The following is a 16,852-nucleotide window of genomic DNA, read 5'->3' as shown; positions in this document are numbered from 1 at the left end:
GTATTAAATACGCTAAATTTTTAACAGTGTGATACTAAAATAAAAAAAACTAAATATTAAAAGTGTTTTGACAAAATTAAAAGTTTAAATATTAAAACAGAACAAAATTAATAATTTAAGTACTAAAAGTTTACCCAAAGAAATTCACATCACTGGCCACTTTGTATTAACATGGATACGTGAAATCCGGGCTGCTTTTTCTTATCCCCATCCATGGTAGATCCGAATGGTCACCAACCCTGTTTGAGTGCTATTTTTATATTTATTTTACTGTGATTCATATTTAAGAATGATGATGTTTAATAAACTGCATCAGGCAATAGATTAATAAAATAATTTAAAAATCAAGGGATTAAACAATTAGTGGACATGAATCCTAAACCCCATCCACATTGAGCAAAGAGGTCTCGATGAAAGAAAACAAACGAATGTTAGGCCGATAACCCAATCTGTAAGGTTTGTTTTTGGTGTTCGTCTCGATAAATCAGGCCTCGGTTCTGCTGCTGCTGCTTTAGTCAGACTCCTCAGACAAAGAAAATAAAATAAATAAAAGGAACCGCCACATGATTTTTCTTCCCAGTTTGAACGTTAGAAAGGAAAATAAAACTACAAGATAAAAGAAACACACACTCACATGCATGCATACTTAAAAAGATAAATACATGCATGCAGGTAGAGCTGGGTATATAGACTAAGGCCCGCGGGTTATCCGTTTAATCCGTGATCTGTGCGGGTTTCGGGACTCAAAAATTAAAGTTCGTTTAAATTGCAGGTTTTTTAGCCCGGACTGTTAAATTCGCGGGTTTAATGGGTATAACCGCGGGTAGTCCGTGAAGCCCACAATAACCTGCTTAATTTAAAATTTATAAAATTTTAGAGAAAATAAGCTTAAAAACTTTTATAGAAAAATAAAATAAATTATCTATAAATATGATGTTACTTATAATTATTGTAGTTCTTAAATTTATTAGGGCGTTTTGTCATAATTCTACCGTTTGATATTTTTTTTCATTTACAATGTATCAAATTATTTTTCATTTTAAAAAATAAAAATTAAAAGATTTATATAGTATTTTAGTTTTATAAAATTTATATCATTATCGCTTTGGTATTTAAAGATTTTTTATTTAATTTTGACCTTTAATTTTTTCATGAAATATGTTATTCATTTCGTTCTTTAATTATAAAAAGTGAACATACTTTTCAACTTTTAAAGGTTTTTACTAAATAAATATATTTTAACAAATTATTGACTTATATTTTATCAATTTTAATATAAACATATCTTTCAAATTTACTTTTATACTGTAAATATTTTATTTTATATTTTCATATTATGTTTTAGTCTTTCTCTAAAGTATCTATAAAATACAATTATTAGGATCACTTGACAACTTTCTTGTCAGATTTGAATAATGTTTAACTTTGTTGAATTTTTATGTTTGAATTTCTCCTTGCAGACACTTCTGTGTCTTCATATTATAACTTTGAATAATCGTGTTTTATAAAAGTATAATGGGTTATTGTTTTATTTTTTTTTTAATTTGATAATATAAGTGAATATTGTTTTTTTAATTTGAGTTTAAATAATTATATTGTTATATATTTATATTAATGATTAAAAAATAAAAAAAATATTATTTTATAATCATTTCCAGCTATTTAAAATAAAATTTAAATATTATTTATTATTTTGACGGTGCTACCTTCTTTTTCAAGTTATTGGATCATTTTTAAAGGTGTAACAAGTTAGAACATTATTTTTTATTACATTTAAAGCATTTAAAATTGTTGTTATTTAACGGGCCGCGGATAAATCCGTTTAGCCCGCGGATTAAATGGACGGGCCGCTGACCTTAAAATGCAAAACCGTTTATAAATACAAACTTTTTAAATCGTTCTATTTAAACCCACACCGTCAAAACCCACATACTAAACGGACGGGTAATCCGTATACCCAACTCTACATGCAGGTATGTTATCATGTATGTATGTATGGGACAAGGGAGGTATTTTGAAGAATAATGAAGGGCAAGCAAGGAAATAAGACAATGGCAGAGATTGTTCGCGCAAATCTAGCAAATCTTTGGCTTCTAAAAGCGAAAGGTGGGGTTTTTAAAGCTTTGAAAGCGAAACCCCCCAACCCAAATCCCCTTATTTATTCACTTCTTCTTCTCCCCCTCCTTGCTATTTCATGTTATTTTTATTCACGAACTTGTATTCTTCACCATGTTTTCTTTTTCTTCTTTCCTTTTGTTGTTTTCTGGGAAGTAGGGTTAAACAAAAGCTGAATCCTTTCGTTTTTTTTTAATTTCAAATGATGATGATGATGATAGGTATGTGGTGGGGGCAAAATGGGAAGCCAAGCATAAAGAACGGTGGAATGGTTTTTTCTGGAGGCTCGTATAGAAGGAACCAGCAGCCACCTCTCTTCAGTTTCCGGTGACGGTAGCGGCGGTGGTGGTGATATTGGCGGGTTCGGCTCAATCTATTTATTGTTTCATTATGATACATTTAAAAATACCTCTTTTGGGTCCCATGATGTTGGTAAAAGCAGCAGCTGGGTTGGTCTATTTGCTGATATCTTTTTCTCTTATTCGAGTCTTAGTGAATTTTCCTCCTCTTGCTTGGTTCATGAAGGAAAACAAATATTTTCTCGGGGAAAAAAAGAGTTCCCTTGAAAGCAAAGAAGAAAGTTGTAGGAGGTTTTGCAAAATAGAGCAGTAGATATTTATGTAGGAAGAAATGCAGCCTTCAATGCTCTATACACTGTTTCATTGTCCTACGAGCCTGTAACTTTCTTTACTCTATCTTCTGGGAAAACGTGTAGCTTATTATTATTATTATTATTATTATTAATATGTCGCACCTCGTTTATTGTATAGCCAGTTGATTTAGATTTTTATTGCTGGATCTCTATCATCTTCAATTGATTGTTAATTTATTAATCTGATTTGTTGGTCGAGAACTAGGCTAGGCTGGATTTTTCTTAATGTAGTTTTTTTTTTATGATTTATGTTTGAGATCTTTGGTGTTATTCTTTTTAATAATATAATTTATTTCTATCTCTATTTTATATATCTTTATCTCTACTCTAAAGATTAAACGACATTTTATCTCCAGCACTATCTTTATATTACCACCAACTCTACTTTATTTATAATATTTAACTATTAATATGTTTATTTATTTAATTTCAATGTATTTTTTATATATCCTGTAATTTAATTTACTTAAATTTATTATATTATGTTTAATTATTATTTTATTATGTAAAAATTATAATAAAAAATATAAAAAAATAGAATAAGAGAAAATAATGTAATAAAAAAGAAAAAGAAAATAAAAAAGATCAAAAATCATAAAAATAATAAAAAAATTAATAATATATAAAGCAATTACAATATAACTCTAGATGTAGGGTATTATTGTAGTTTTTTTTATTCTAGTGTTGAAAATAGAGATAGATTGAAGTTGAAATTCATCTCTAAAGTAAAAATTTTCTCTATTCTAACGATGCCTGGAGATGCTCAAAAGGGTGTTTTCTTCACATATAATTCTAATTTTTTTAGTGATTTTATTCATTCAATGTGTTTGTTTAGTCGATTATTATTTTTAAAAGAAATTAATAGAAAAAAAACTGTTACTTAAGTTTGTAAATGCTGAGACTTTGAATTCGAAAATATTGTCGTTCTACTTTTATTTTGGTTAAATCATACATAGATTTGCTTTAAGCCTTATTTTAGTGTAAATTTAATATGTTTAAGTATTTTATGAATATATAATGATAAAATTTGATATTAACTTGAACAAATTAACTTTGGTAATTATAATATTCAACCTTATGGAGTGGTTTTAATAATAAAAAATGCTTTTGTTGAGTTATTGAATTTAAATAGATATTATTTTATAATTATTTTAAATTAATAATAAAAAAAATATAATATTTTAAAAATAATTTAGAGTTAAATAGTTTTGGAAGGAAAAAGAGAAAATTCGGTACAGACTTCGCCGAAATCAATTACCCTTATCCAACTCAACCCACACTAGACTGGACCTATACTCATCAAAAGTTTTTCTTATTGCAAATTTTAAATGCAATAGAAAATTAGTCCAACAAAGAATTTGGTTAATTTGAGTCGGTTTAAGACTGAATCAAATTAAAGATGAATTTAATTTCTAAAAGGTTCCGTGTCATTTTTTTTGGGATAAATGTTTTATTTAACCGAACAATAGCAAAACTACCAAAAGGATACATCAGTCTATGAAACAGACAAAAAGCACCATAATCAGCTTACACCAAGCAAGAACCTATTCCAACCCCAAGCTGTACAGAGATTAAAGTTTGTTCACTGGTTTTTCCAACAGCCTACTCTTCACAGTGTTCCTAACATAGAGCATAAATCTTGTTTAAAAGGTTGCCTACCCTGGAATATCCTTTGATTTTTTTCCCCTCCAAACAACGTATATAAAAGAATTCCAAACCAATTTTAGGATATCAGACAACAAAAAGTTATCCTTCAACATCCTAATGGCCTAAAGTAGCTCCACCTGCCAGCCTCGCACTTACCTATTCAACTCACACATCTCCAACACAGCCCTCCAAATTTCCATGGAACAATAACAGGCGAAAAATATGTGATCCCGAGTTTTAGCCTCCCTCCCACACATCACACAACTGTCATCCTCCACATTCAACCCAAAGTTGATTAGCTTAGTCCTAGGAGAAAGTCTATTCACCACCGCCATCCAAGCAATCATCGAATGCCTAAGAATATTGAAAGGGTGCCAGACCAATCTATGCCACTGAACTTTCTCCCCCCTCGGCCTAGTAGCATCCTAAACATCTCCCGAGGTCACCTTCGGCCCCATAATCCATGAAGCAGACACAACAAACCTTAACTTTAGAAGCCTTCTCCACAAATAGCTATGGGCGAGGCGGGGTTGCAAATGCCAAAAATCCACCCCTACAACACATAGACTTGACATCAGGCCACCCAAATGGACCTCTGACTCAGCAGGATTTCTCGAATGAACATGGTCAAACACACATCGTTGCAAGAGCACAGAGTCCCAATCCACCTTCATACTTAGGACGACAGATGACCTTCCATCATACCTTAGCCTCTTTAACAGCAATGTCTGCATTTTTCCAGAAGAACCTGGAACACAACTGCTCAATGCGAAGAACAACTTTGGGGATTACCAACTGTAACAACTTTGGGGATTACCAACTGTCTGTATCAATAATTTTGAATGTTGAAAATTACTGCCTGGACAAGTTGAGCTTTCCCATCATAAGAAAGATTCGAAGCCACCCAATTATTAAACCTAGCCTCCACCTTATGAATCAGAGGCTTATAGTCGGCAATTGATAGCTTCTTAGTAACCAGAAGAGCCCTTGGTACCTCATATGGAGTGCATCTCATCTCTCGAAACCCCAACCGAATGTCCATTCTTAGAAGGATTGAACTCAAGTCCTGAAAATACATAGAATTGTTGCAACACCACCCAGGTGCCCATCACCAAGCCATACTTCCCCTTGGATAATATTAGCAAATCGCCAACAAAACATAAGTGGGTAAGCTTGATCCTGTGACACTTGGGGTGAAATTGAAACAACTTGTAAACAACCGCCATATCCAACATACGAGATAACACGTTCTTCGTCAGGACAAATTGATAAGGAGAGAAGGGATCCCCCTGCCTGAGCCCCCTAGCCCCCTCAAAATAACCAAACAATCCCCCATTCAAGACAACTGAGAACTTAGGTCGGGTAACTCAAGTTCGAATCTAGCCAATAGTAATACTTGAAACCTCAAGAGCTTTCAAAGCCTCAAACAAAAATTCTCAATGAACTGAGTCGAAAGCCTTTTGTATGTCCACTTTTAAAGCACACCTAGGGGAAGAATGAGCTTGATTATAACCATAACCAACTCCTGAGCAATCAACGTATTGTCAACAATATTTTGACCCCTAATAAATGCACTTTGACCAGGGAAAATCACCTCAGCCAAGAACCCAGACAACCTATCAGCAATGATCTTTGTGACACACTTATAAGCTACACTGCAACAAGAAATGGGTCTGAACTCCATCATGCACCCAGGATTAGGAACCTTTGGGAACAAAACCAAAGTAGTACTATTAAAAGCAGAATGGAAGGATCCTGAGTAAAAAAATATACTTAACAACATTAACTAGATCTTCTCCAACCATATCCCAAGCTTTCTTAATGAAACAACAGGTATACCCATATGGACCAGGCGCATTATCCCAATTGATACCTAGCATAGCAAGCTTAATCTCCTCTATAGTCACAGGGCTACTCATGATATTCTTAGCCTCCTCTGAGAAGGAAGCATTAAGAATCCTTTTTAGCAACTCCCTACAACAATCCATAACCTCTCCATCAGCTTTTCCTAGCAAGGATTTAAAGAAATCCGTTGCTTCCTCAGCAATGTCTCTCATAGAATCCATCATCGACCATCCCTAGCCCGGATACTACGAATGAACTGCTTTTTATGATGAACAACAAGCATGGTATGAAAAAAATCTAGTGATTTGATCCCCTTCATGGATCCAAGTGACTCTCGAATTCTATTTATGGAAGCTCTCCTTAGCCGCCTGCAAAACCAAAAGCTCATAAGATAAAGCCTCCTCAACCATTCGTAAATCAACACCATTCAAGTTATGGACCTGAATCCCCTCAAACTTTTTCATTTTCTCCTTCACTTTTTTAGAAATGTCATCATAATGAAAAAAGTTGAGTTGCCTCAAGTGCTACTTTAAACGCTTAAGTTTCAAGAACAAAACCCCCATGAGGTTAGAACATCCCACAGACTACCACCAAGAATCCCCTACCACTCCCAGAAAATTAAGATTAATAGTCCACAAATTAAAAAAAACCTGAAAGGCTTGGGCACAAGAGCAACCTTATTATCTAGATGAACCACGATGAGATAGTGATCCGAGATTCCAAGTGCTAACACCTCCGCCATCGAGCTAGGAAAAATTATAAAACAAGCAACACTCACCATAGCTCTATCAAGCTTCCTCCGAAGAGGCTTCCCATCCTGATGATTAGACCAAGTGAAGAGAGGCCCCGAGAAAGACAGATCCACAACCCCCACAACATCAAAACTATCCTTAAACTCAGCCATATCCCTAGAAAAAAGAACAGACCCATCAGACGATGATTCCCCAGTGCGAAGAGTAATATTAAAATCCCCTATAATGATCCAAGCTTTCCCACCAATATGCGACTGAAGCACCAAAAGATACTTCTATAACCTCCTTCTATCCCTCCCTGAATTAAAAGCATACACAACAGATAACATAAACTCATCATTACCAACCCTAACCAGCCTAGAAATACACTGATCACTAGAAACAATCATGGTAAAAGAAATAGAGTCCCTCCAGAGAACCCAAATTTTTTCATTAATAACCTTGTCATAGTTATTCACCCCCTGTTAATGAGCAAATTGCTTACTCCAAATACCACCCACATTAGCCTCCCTAACCCTGGTTTCCAACAAACAAACACAGTCAATATGAATCACCCTAATATGAAATATGACCTCCCATCTGCTTAAAGGGATCATTAAACCCCCTAGCATTCCAACTCATCAATTTCATAGAGGAGTAGGTGTCTCCCCCAAAAGACCTCTGCTGCTTCTTTTTAACCTTCATTTCCAACTTCTGCTTTGAGGTTTTCAAATTCTACATCAAAGTTGCAACCCCCTGAGCAACATCTCATTGCTTTTAATCCCTCTCCTCAACCACTTTAACACTCGAGGAGGAAGCCCCATCTCGCAAGAAATCCTCCTGACAACCCAAAAATAATTGTTAGGTCCTCTAACAGCTTCATTCTATTAGAAGAGTCCACTAGCATAACCTTACCTCGAGCTTTCACAACCCCTCCATCACTACTACCAACATCTGCCATTTCCCCAGAATTCTACATACCATGCAGTTTCTGCACCAGAGGGAAACCTCATTCAACAGACCCTGTGTAACCCGCTTTACCCGACCTAGATAAAACATACCGGATCCATAAGGTCCATTAACTAAATTCCCAAAAACTTACTCAAACATTATTTAAAATACGTTAAAATTAACCTTCACATTTATTGATTTTAAATACTTTAAGTAACTGAAACAAATCAACAATAATTAAAAACGTAAATCAAACGTATATCAAATTCAGAGTTCAAGTCCAAAACAAAATTTATGTCCAATGTTAAAAAATATTTAAACATAAAAAATATGATCCAAACAAAATATTAGTAAAATATAGAATAGAAAACCCAAGTAAAATGCAATACTATGATTATAATAAAATTTGAATAATGTCGCAACTCCAAGTAAAAGTTCACCTAATCGAGTATCTAAAAGAGAGAAACTAAGGAGTGTGAGCTAATAAGTTTAGTGTGTTTCTAAAGTAAAAACAAACACAAGTCATAGCATAATTAGAATCAACCAATATTATTCATAATATTATTCATAGTCTGAATCAAACACTGCTAATCATAAATTTGAATGTTATGCAAATGCTTACGCACCCACTCGTACTTCTGCCATACCATTTGAATAGTGGGTTTCGCAGAATCACACTCTCTACAATCAAATCACATCATATAAAGTGGGATCCACAAATGCAGAGGCCACAAAATCCGAAAATGGCATTCACCCCATCGAGTGAATGCATTGAACTGCCCCTATCAAAATTCGTCCCAATATGACATGCAAATGACATGCATATTTGATGTCTGATCCGATTCGAATAACAATAATTCATGAATAGATATTCCGAAACATATATTCTAATTTTGATAATTCATCACATTAACATATTATGTAAGCATAAACAATATTCCAATTTCAACAGTTTAACATGTATCACATGACATTTTTATATTTATCATAATCAATTTCACAATCAAACACGCTTTCAATCAATCTCAACCAAAGAAGAAAATAAGTAATAAAATAATGTAACACCTCAAAGAGGGACACACCTCGACAACAACTAAGGACAATAATAACCTTTACCACAGTCAAGTCGAGCAATCTCTGTTTTGAAAACCGGACCGGACCGACCGGTTCAACTGGAAACCGTTGCTTAGTTCGGTTCAATCTAAACCGGTTGAACCGCTATTAGTGAACCGGTCAGAACCGCTGAACCGTTTGAACCGGACCGGCTGAAAACCGGAAAAAACCAGGAAAAATAGGGATTTTTGTTTTTTAAAAAAAAAATTAAACCAAACAACGTCGTTTGTTAAACGAGCCAAGCCGAACTCGAGTATTGCTGAGCTCGACTCGAACTTGAAAACTTTAAAAGTAAGCTCAACTCAACTCAAACTCACAAGCTAAAAATTATCAAGTTCAACTCAAACTCGAAATATAATATTGAAACTTGAACTCAAAAAAAATTAGAAGCTCGATTGAAGCCTAAAATTCGAGCTTGATTGAAGTGAAAGAATAGTTATATAATTATAGTTATATAATTTTGTTATGATTTTTTTAACCCCAAATTTATTTTTTAATTATAGTTATATAATTATATTTATTATTTAATATGTTTTACCTTAAATATTATATTGTAGTTAATTTGAATCATTTTGTTTCACTTGATTTTATGGTTTTTAACTTATATATGTCATGACTTGCTTTGAATATGACTTGTGATATAATTTTTTTTATTAAATATTTTTGGTATTTTTATTTAATTTTTTAAATAATTATGACGTCGTCCGATTCTTCCGACCGATCAGACCGGTTCGACCGGTTGAACCAGTAAACCGATAGCATGACCGGTTCGCTAACCGGTCCGGTTCTGAAAACCATGCTAGCAATAGATCAACCCAAATAAGAACCTATGAAACATTTTAAATAAATAAATTATTCTAAAATTAACAACGAGACCAACAAACTAAAATTATCAATTACACTCACGTTTAACATGAGTTACACGAGTCGGTTCAAAGTTTATGGGTAACGACGGAGGAAGCAGTAACTCGGTTCTTAGTTTAGAATTTCCTGCAAAATTTACAACGTCCGATTAAGCACCAATAAACTAATTTCCAATTTAAAGTATAATTATCGACGAATAAAAATAATTTTGATTTGATCGAGGATCTGACAACATGATTTTGATTCGAATATAGGGGACTGCCAATATACTTAAATGAGATAGTCGGCGACGAAACTTTACAGGCAATAGTCCCATGAGTTGGGGATGTCACGATCGACCTTGTTGTAGCCTTAAACGGTTGGCCACCACACGGTAGCGGCATAAACACCCAAATATAATCAGTAGGGGAGTTTTTCATGGCCAAGCACTACTGCCCAACAGCGAGTCAGGTCGATCAGGCTTTCCCCAATCGAACGTCGATCACACGGAGATCTTAGGCAGTCGACCAGACCCCGATGATGGTGGTTACAAAACAAGGTCGTGGGGTTTCGTACAACCATTGTCCAAGGATGTCGGCAGTGAACGAGGTTACTATGGGGGACTCAATCGATGACCGATGACCTTACCTGAACGAAGAATGATTACGAAGCATTGACGGTGAGGGGAAGAAAAGGGAGTGGCGCTGTTAAGGTTTGGAAAGAAAAAAAAAAGTAGTAAGCGCCACGTCGGTGTTATAGAAGAAGAGGGAAGAGTTTTTTTTTTTTAAATTTAAAATTGGGTTAATTGTAGTGTTGGCCATTGAACTTTCTAGGGTTCAAGAAAATGGTTTTAAACTTTTTAACTTTTATAATTAGGTCACCAATCTCAATATAGGGATTTCAAAAATAAATCCCCAAATCCTAGAGTTTTTAATTTGGGTTTATTTTGGGGGTGTTACAATTTTCCCCTCTTAAAGAAAATTTTGGCCTCAAAATTTATCTGGAGGAAAATGATATGGATATTGAGCCTTTATGGCCTCTTCGGTCTCCCAAGTAGACTCATCATAATCCCAGTTATGCTACAAGACTTTAACCTTCTTAACGGTCCTTCTCCGAAGAGATTTCTCATCCCTCTTGAGAATTTCATTTGGTTCCTCTTTAAATCTCTAATCGAGTTAGATCTATACCTTATCCACATATAATACATGAGATGGGTCGGCTCGATAACGTCTTAACATAGAAACATGGAAAATGTCATAAATTCGAGCAAGCCCAGGTGGTAACTTAAGATGGTAAATAACCAATCCCACACAATGAATAATCCGATAAGGCCCAATAAAACGGGGACTCAGTTTACCTTTCTGACCTAAATGAAGTACCTTCCTCCATGGAGATACTTTCAAGAAAAGCTCATGACCCACAACATACTCAATATCCCGATGTTTCAAATCAACATACAATTTATGTCTATCAAAAGCTACCTTTAGTATATCCCGAATCACCCTGACAATCTGCTCTACCTCTAAAGTGAGTGAGTTTGGTAAAACGATCAACGATAACCCAGGTAGAGTCATTCTTTGATGGAGTCAAAGAAAGATCTGAAACAAAGTCCATAGTCACACGTTCCTATTTTCACTGCAGAATCTTGATATGATGTTGCAACCCAGATGAACGTTAATGCTCCGCCTTTACCTTCTAACAAGTCAAACACTGATATACATAACCGACGATATCCCTCTTAAGACTTTTCCATTAATACATCTCCCGAAGATTCTTATACATCTTGTCCCCTCCAGGATGCGTAGAATACGGACTATTATGAGCCTCATGAAGAATAACTTGCTTCAAACTAAAATTCCTTAAAATACAATATCGACCTCTAAAACACAAAACATTGTCACAATTAGTTGTAAAATCCTAAGATACACCACTCTCAACCTCTCAGAAACAAGAGTAGGAACTACAAGTAACTCAGTCAAGAGGCTACCATCCTCATATTATCGCAACAATCATTTGGGTGTTCCCGAGTTCGTGTCCCGACTTGGAATGAAGTGATGGAGTCGCCATCAGCCATTTTTGAATTAGGTAGATCGAACACCTTAAACTTACCATTTTACCAGATCTGTATCTTACCAGAGAAATGTCAGATTCGGGAGTCGGTTACAACTGAGAAAGGATAAGCACCATCGTATTGCCCTTTTTTTATCTTACAGGTTGTCTTAATTGTGAAAATTGAATTTTATATAAAAATTTAAATCATCGATCCATATTACTTATCGTTGAAGTTTTTTATTAAAAAAATAAAATAAATTCAATTACAAAAAATAAAGAATAAAAATTGGGTATAGTCTACAAAAAGAAAATAAAAGGGTCAAGGGTACTGATATATATATATATATAAATGCAATTTACATAAATAAATAAATATTAAGAAAACAAAATTTAATAATTATACAAGGTAAATACGTAAAAGCAAAGTAAAAAAAAGAAGACAAAACAAAAAAATTGCATAGCATTGTCATAATAATTAAATATAATATAAAAAGAAAGAGGTAAGTAAGCAAATTACAAAAAAAATATTAAAATTAAAATGCATGATATAAAAAGGAATAAAAGTATAATGTTATAAATACAAACAAGTAAAATTAAAGATAGAAAAAGCTAATTTAAACTAAAAAGCAAATCTAATGTTAGTTGAAAGGAAAGAAAATTAAGAGATTTTGAAATAAAAGAAAAAATTAACAACATTCTATTAAAATTTAAGTAAAGTTTAAAAAAGATAAAGAAAATAATATTTAAATAAGTTAATAAAAAGGTTGAAGTGTATTAAATTAAAATGAAAAGTCTATTTTTAAAAAGCAATTAAAACAAAAAGAATAAAAGGCCAAATTAAAATTTTCTAAACAGAAGGTTCATGAAAGTAATTATCCTTTACCCATATGAAAACACACATATCTCATAAAGAATCTAGATCGGGTCCTTGTATCATTTAATTGAAATTAAGATCCAAAACAATTCAAAATTGGATTGAAATAGATAAAATAAAAGGGAAAAAATCTTTCAAGATTCACCATTGATTTTCATCAAAAAACCTCAAGGAGAGTTAAATCCATAAGGATTTATCTAAAAGCCCTTTTTTCCCTTATTCATCGGTTTCTCTTGTTCAATGGTGGTTTTTTTTCCGGGGAGTAATAAAATCAAGATCGTGATTGACCAAAATAAAAATATAAAGATAAAGATAAAAAATAAAACAAAGATCACAATTTTTCACTAAGAAACCTCAAGGAAGGTAAATTTATAAAGATAATATTTTTCCTTGTTCCTCAGTTTTGTCTCCACCAATAAAATTTTTTGATAAAAAAGAAAAAATCGAAATTGAACAAAATAAAATATCACACACAAAAAGGAATTACCTTTAGTCAAATGTTTTATCTTATTGCTCCTATCTTTCAAGCTACAAATCCTCTTCCGTTAGAAAATAAGAGTGCCTATTTATAGTCTCCAAAACCCTAAAAGCAAAAAAAAAACCTAACTTCTTTTCATTAATGCTAGATACACTAAAGAAAAGAAAAAAACAATAAAATAAAAAAATATAAATTACCCAAATACATTATGGATAGTATAGAGCTGAATTTAATTACAAATATTCAATAAAAATATTGAAAATTTGTTATAAATTTAAAATTCATGTTTTAAGCCCATATCCAATTTTCTGCACGTGCTATATTCTCTAAAATAAGCATATCTTAAGTTCCTGTTGTCCGATTGAGGCATTTCAAAATACGTTAGAAGGCTAATTGATATACAATCATATCTTAAGAAGACATCATACCCTAGAAACATTTGGATCTTGCTTGAAAATTTGTTGTAAGTTGGCTGATATATCGGGCTTCAAAATCATCTTTAATAAAAATGTTTGGGCTTTGGGAAAGAAAACTAAGTCGGACAAAAATCGGGTATTACATATACAAAATCATCTGAGAAAACAAAGCTCTATTATATGATATAACATTACGGCTTAAATGTATTGACAACCAAATTTGCCTTGCCTGGGTGATATTCTATTTCACAATCGCAATCTTTAAGCAATTTCAACCATCAATGTTGTCCCAAGTTAAGGTCCTTCTGAGTAAAGAGGTATTTCACACTCTTATGATCAATGTAAATGTAACGCTTCTCACTGTAAAGATAGTGTTACCAGATATTAAGGGCAAAAATCATGGCTTCTAACTCAGGATTGTGAGTACGGTAGTTACACTCATGACTCTTTAACTACCGAGATGCATAAGACATACTTTTCCATCCTTCATAAGTACACATCCTAATATGGTGTGAGACTCATCACTATACACAGTATAGGCCTTACTGGGCTTAGGTTGAATCAGTACAGGTACTTCAGTAAACACTATTTTTAGCTTCTCAAAGCTGCCTTGTTGGGCCTCAGTATAGTCAAAAGGTACGTTCTTTCAGAGAAGTTTCATTGAAGGGGCAACGATGATGGAAAAACCCTCCACAAATCTTTGATAGTAACCAGCTAAACCCATAAAATCTAGACCTCTGGCACATTCTTTGGTTGTTTCCAACCCATAATAGCTTCAATCTTCTTTGGATCCACCTGAATACCCTTCTCAGAGACTACATGACCTAAAAATGTAACTTCCGAAAGCTAGAATTTACACTTGATGAACTTTGCATACAACTGATTCTCCATTATTGGTTGCAAGACAATCCTCAAATGTCCATCATGTTTAGTTTATGATTTAGAATAAACCAAGATGTCATCGATGGATACAATGACAAACTGATCCAAATAAGGTTGGAATATTATATTCATCATATATATGAATGTAACGGGAGCATTAGTCAGTCCAAAAGGCATCACGAGAAACTCGTAATGGCCATAACGAGTTCAAAAATCTTTTTAGACATATTAGAATCCTTAACTTTGAGCTATTAAGAACCATATCTCAAGTCTATCCTGGAAAATACCAAAGTTCCACGAAATTAATCGAAAAGATCATTAATACAAGGTAACGAATACTTATTCTTAATTATCAGTTTATTCAACTTCTAATAATTACTGCACAGTCATTGTGTCCCGTCCTTCTTCTTAACGAACAAAATTGGTGCTCTCCACGGTGAGAAACTCGATCGAATAAAACCTCAATTCAATAACTCCTATGATTGAACTTTCAATTCCTTCATTCTTCTTAACAAACAAAATTTGTGCTCCCCACAGTGAGAAACTCTATGGAATGAAACCTCGATTCAATAACTCTTGCAGCTAAACCTTTAATTCCCTAAATTCCTTAAGTGCCATCTAGTAAGGTTCCATAGACACCGAAGCTGAGCCTGGATATACCTTAATGCCAAACTCAACCCCCTTACGCTTAGGTGGTACACTAGGTAACTCTTCGAAAAAATATCCAAGAATTTCTTTACAATTTTGATTTTATCTATTCCATCGTCAAATTATCTCGAATTCAGAATATAAACAAGGTAAGCGATAAAACCCTTCATAATCATCTTCTTGTCCTTGAGAGTCGACACAATATTGGTTAGAAAACCATGACATTCCCTGATAACAAATCCATTTTGAGGATAAGGCTGAAATCTCCAAAATGTAATTTCATGAAATTAGCCGAAAAGATTTCACCATGAAGTTCTAATGGCAATTCTTATAAACTTTGGTAACATCCACTGGAATACCCATGAGAATATGAACAGAGAACGTATTCTCGATATTCTCAACAGGAATTTCAAGATTCTCAGCTACCGTACTCGCCACATAAGAATGAATTGAACCATTATCAAGTAGTGCAAAATATGGAATATAATGGTTAGAAAATTTACCCACAATAACATCTAGCTCATCCCAATCCTTGTGCATTCGAGTAACATAAACCAACCCAGACTATCTCGTTATAGACCTGTCTGAACCTATTCTCTGAACTGGTCTACCTCAACTAACCTAACTAGAACCAATTGTTCTACTCTGATCCCTACCTCGAATCGGTGCCTGAATACAAGCCTGCGAGTGACTAGAACAATAAGAACTAGTAGTCGGAAGAGGACACTTCTTGAAATAGTGTTCCCTAAGCCCACAATGGAAATACCCTCCAATATTGCTCCAATATTCTCTAAAATACATTTTGATGTAGTTTAGACTACGTTTTAATTGTGGATCTAGGAAAGAAGAAAACAACATGTAAAGTAAGTGAAGGCTTCAAAAGAGAGTCCTTGAGTGGTTAATGTTAAGGTAGAAGGGTGTACTTGAAATGATGAAATAAATGGGTTGTTTTGATGATAAAGGGGGGTGTGGTGTAGGCTTATGAAAGAAGGGGATGGTGAAGAGAAGTAGTATCTTAAAGAATGCTCAAAGAAGAACCTATGCTAAAGAGATAGATCCAACATTTATATGCTTCTTTAAGGGGTGGTAAACAAGGACTTTGACCCACTATCTATATAGAGATAGGAACCATAAGTATAAATGGAAAAGAAAGGGGTTGACACTAAAACTATTGCTACTTGATAAGTCGATAAAGTCACAAAAGGACCAAGAAAGAGAGATTGGTCTTACACTTTTATTAATGATCAAATGATGATCAAAATGCATGTTGTCGCCTATGTTAAGTATGTAAATGAGTTAATATAAGATGCATGAGCTAACATAATCATGATATAAACTAAGTACAGAGATATGAGGGTTATAATATGTTATAATTCAGCTTGTAACATATTGTACAACTTGTTTTCTAAGGCTGGTAACGTTTCAAAGGAATCAAAATCATTAAGACATTTAAGTGAAAAAAATTCCCTAAATTATTTAGCCTTTGAATGAGGGATAGGTCCTTGTGGTAAGACTTCAGGATCAAGTGTAGGCGTTCTCATATCATCCCCATTCTTTTAAGTGATTTGCCATCAAATCATCACTGTCTTTATATAGAGAGAGATT

Source organism: Hibiscus syriacus, unplaced genomic scaffold (genome assembly GCF_006381635.1).
Source record: "Hibiscus syriacus cultivar Baekdansim isolate YM2019G1 unplaced genomic scaffold, ASM638163v2 tig00111635_pilon, whole genome shotgun sequence".
In the NCBI taxonomy this organism is placed as follows: domain Eukaryota; kingdom Viridiplantae; phylum Streptophyta; class Magnoliopsida; order Malvales; family Malvaceae; genus Hibiscus; species Hibiscus syriacus.
This window is presented reverse-complemented; position numbering follows the sequence as displayed.